The sequence below is a fragment of the Condylura cristata genome, unplaced genomic scaffold (genome assembly GCF_000260355.1).
Source record: "Condylura cristata isolate star-nosed mole 26May11 unplaced genomic scaffold, ConCri1.0 scaffold00017, whole genome shotgun sequence".
Taxonomy (NCBI): domain Eukaryota; kingdom Metazoa; phylum Chordata; class Mammalia; order Eulipotyphla; family Talpidae; genus Condylura; species Condylura cristata.
In genome coordinates, this window is record NW_004567118.1 from 17,776,041 (window position 1) to 17,779,521 (window position 3,481).

Here is a 3,481-nt window from a genome sequence, read left to right on the forward strand (position 1 = left end):
CACAAGTGTGGAAAAGGAAAGGGAGAAGTAGGAACTTGGGTTCCTGTGAAAGGACAAAGGTGAGTAGGGGGAAATTGTGGCCCTAACACATGATAGGGACTGTTGTCTGAGCAATGTGCAGCAGGTTCTAGAAAACAGCACACACAAACAAAGCACTAGAAAGCCAAATTTTAAATGATTGGCAATAGTTTAAAGGACTAGCCAAGGAAACTTCACTCATGCTAAGCTGCCTGGGTCTGATGGGCTTTTCAGCCTCATTTCTGAAAGGGCATTCTTAATAATGCTTCTCTGATAAGGGGGAAAGCCTCTTTCCTATGTCTCTTCCAACACTGGAGTACCCCAGCCATTGTTAGAAGGGAGATGAGAACCCTTTGAGGAGAGACTCTATACACAGTTGATGCACCTTATAGAGGTGCCAATTTGCATGTGAAACAAAGAGATCTCTTTGGGCTGACAAGGCTATACAGAAATTACTTCTTAAAGTTACTGCTGGCACTATAATGAATTTTTTTTAAACATACAAAACCACATAAAATGGATTTACCAATGAACCAGCAATTATGTTCTTGGATAACTCCCAGAGAAATGAAAAAATATTTTTATGTAATAACTCGTCAATAACTCGTGCATGAATATTCATAGCAGTTTTATTTGTAATAGCTTTAGTGGGTAAATGGTTGAATAAGCTGTGGCAGATCTCTGTCAGGGAATACTACTCAGCAGTAAAAATGAACAAGCTAGGGATACACAGGGACATGCATGAACTTCAGTTAAATTAATGGGGAATAAGGAAAATCAACCTCAAAAGATTTATATTAAATGTCTCCTTTTCTATGATGTTCATAATTATAGAAAGAGAGAACATACTGGTGGTTGCCGGGATTAGGAACAGAGGAGGTGGGATGGGTATGGCTATGAAAGGTCAGATTAGGGATTAGTATCTGGATTGTAATATTGCTACATGAATTTGAACATGTGATAACATTGTGCACAGCTATATGTACACACATGTACACACACAAGTGCATATATAACTTGTGAAATCTGAATCAGCTCTATAAATTTTACCAATGTCAAGATCCTGGTTTTGATATTGTACTACACTGTAAAAGGTGTCTTATGACCATGAAAGATTTGGTAGAGTGTGTAGGATATTCCAAGCATTTCTTTGCAACTCCTTCTGAATTTATAATCATTTAAAAATAAAAAAAAACCCTAAAATTAAAGGAATATATAACCAAAGAATCCTGTTGCTGCCACTTTGAAATGTGCAGGAATTCTCAAATTGGTATCTTTTTGAAGTGTAAAAGAGACAAGAAATTAGAACACAATCCAGCTGGATGTATTGTTCATGTATAATATTATAAAATGATAAGAAATTTAACAACTATTTAATGTCTAAAAATTATTGTTAGCAAAACTATTGGGCAGTTTACTAGTCTCCTCCAATAGATTTAGGTTACAAACGGAACAAGAATTGGTTCTGTAGAACTAAATGTACATTGAAATAAGAATATCTGTGTTTTGACTAATTACAAATAATTCAGGATGTAATATGACATGTTTCCTTTCTAAATTAAACTTTTAATGTTTCATTTTCATTGTAAGCACTTCTCTTGTTGTATCCTACAAATTTTGATATGTTGTATTTTCATTTATAAAGTTCCTTTTCAGAGACGGAGGCAAGAAGACCACAAGTAGAATATACATGTGACATTGGTAGTAGAGAGTAAAATAATGCTCCTTAGTGAAAGAAGCCAAGTACAAAGGCTTCTTGGCTTCTTGGTACCATGCCAAGTACCAAGGAGTTTGGGAAGGCATGGAGCAGATTCTCCCTTGGAGTGTCCAGAAAGAACAAATTTGTTGAAATCTTGATTTTAGCACATAAACTCACTCCAATTCCACACCACCAGAATTGTGAAATAATAAATGAGTATTGTTTTAAGCCATTAAGACTTTGATAATGTTACAGCAGTCATGGGAAATTAATATGCCAACTTTTTTATTTTGAAAAATTCAAATTTTTTGTTTAATTGCAGCAATAGTGACTTATCATGGCCTTCATCTGCCTGAACTTTCTGCTATATTTGATTTTTTTTATAAGTACTTGCAGTTTGCTGAATTCTTTTAACATGAGTTGTAGACATCATGTCACATTTTCATTAGACATTTAAGCATTAATTGAAGGAACATAAAGGAGTTTTCCTATGTAAACAATGAAATGATCAAATTCAAGTATTTTAACATTAATGCAAATTTTTTATAAAGAATTAAAATTAAAAATTTCTACTCATCTTAATAATGCCACTTATTCCTATGTTTTTTCCCCCTGAATACAAGACCTAATCAAATATTCCACACTATATCTGCATGTCATGTCTCCCTATTTAATTTCTTAAATCTGAGCAGCTCACAGCCTTTTTGTTTTTACTTCTTATGATAGTTATAATTTTGCAGAATCTAGACATTTTACAGATGTCTTTCACTTTGAAATAACTCATGGATGAATTAAGGTTACACATTTTGGAGGAGTATTACATAGTAATGCTATGAACTTTTCAAAGACTCACATCAGGAGGCACTGGTAAGTGGGAGGTGGGTATGTGTGGCCATACATTCTAGTTTTAAACAGTGTGATACAGTAAAACGGTAAAAGTGAATTTTTCTGTGTGTGGTACAGTTATATGATTTGAAGATGTATACATTCATGCCATTCCTATGACAGTAAAGATACAGAATAGTTCCTTTCCCACAAAAATCTCCTGAGCCCCACCCAGTACTGCTGATTCAGAATCTGCATTTTAATAAACTCCTTAGGATCACTGAACTTTGAGAAACACGATAATATTTGCAAATTTCTTGGCACACAGCAGATCATCAATAAATCTTGACAGCCTAAAAGATGCCTTTCATTTGCTATTAGGTTTTCTAAGTACTTAAATTTCTGTGGTACTGTGTAAGGAAGACACAGATTCAGTGAAGCAAATTACACACTGGTCAGAGAATACATGATTATATGTAGCTACTGTTACTACATCACTTCAATTGTTATTTAACCTTACCCTTTAAATTTTGTTAACTTCAGTATATATTCATGAGCTGAGATTATTAAGAACTTCCCATGTCTGCATGTATTTGTTCTGGTAGATCCACAACCCAAACACACATGCAAATATTCACACTCAACTAAGGTTATAAGAAATAGCTTTCTTTTAATCCATGTGAAGTGCTGCTATATAAAAAAAAATCCCACTATTTAGTCTTCTACTAAAGGAGAGTATTCTGCAAAAACTAAGGAGTATGAGTAGACTTTTCTGTACCTTTTGCCCATCATTACCTGCTCTGTAGTTGAAAGAGGAAGATGATGCAAAGTGGACTGTGAAGGATCACTAAGTTTGAGTGATCATGGTTCATGCTGTCTGTCTTTAGGGATCCAGCTAGAGTCAAAGTACTTGAAAGAATCAACCTTTAAAAAAATTTT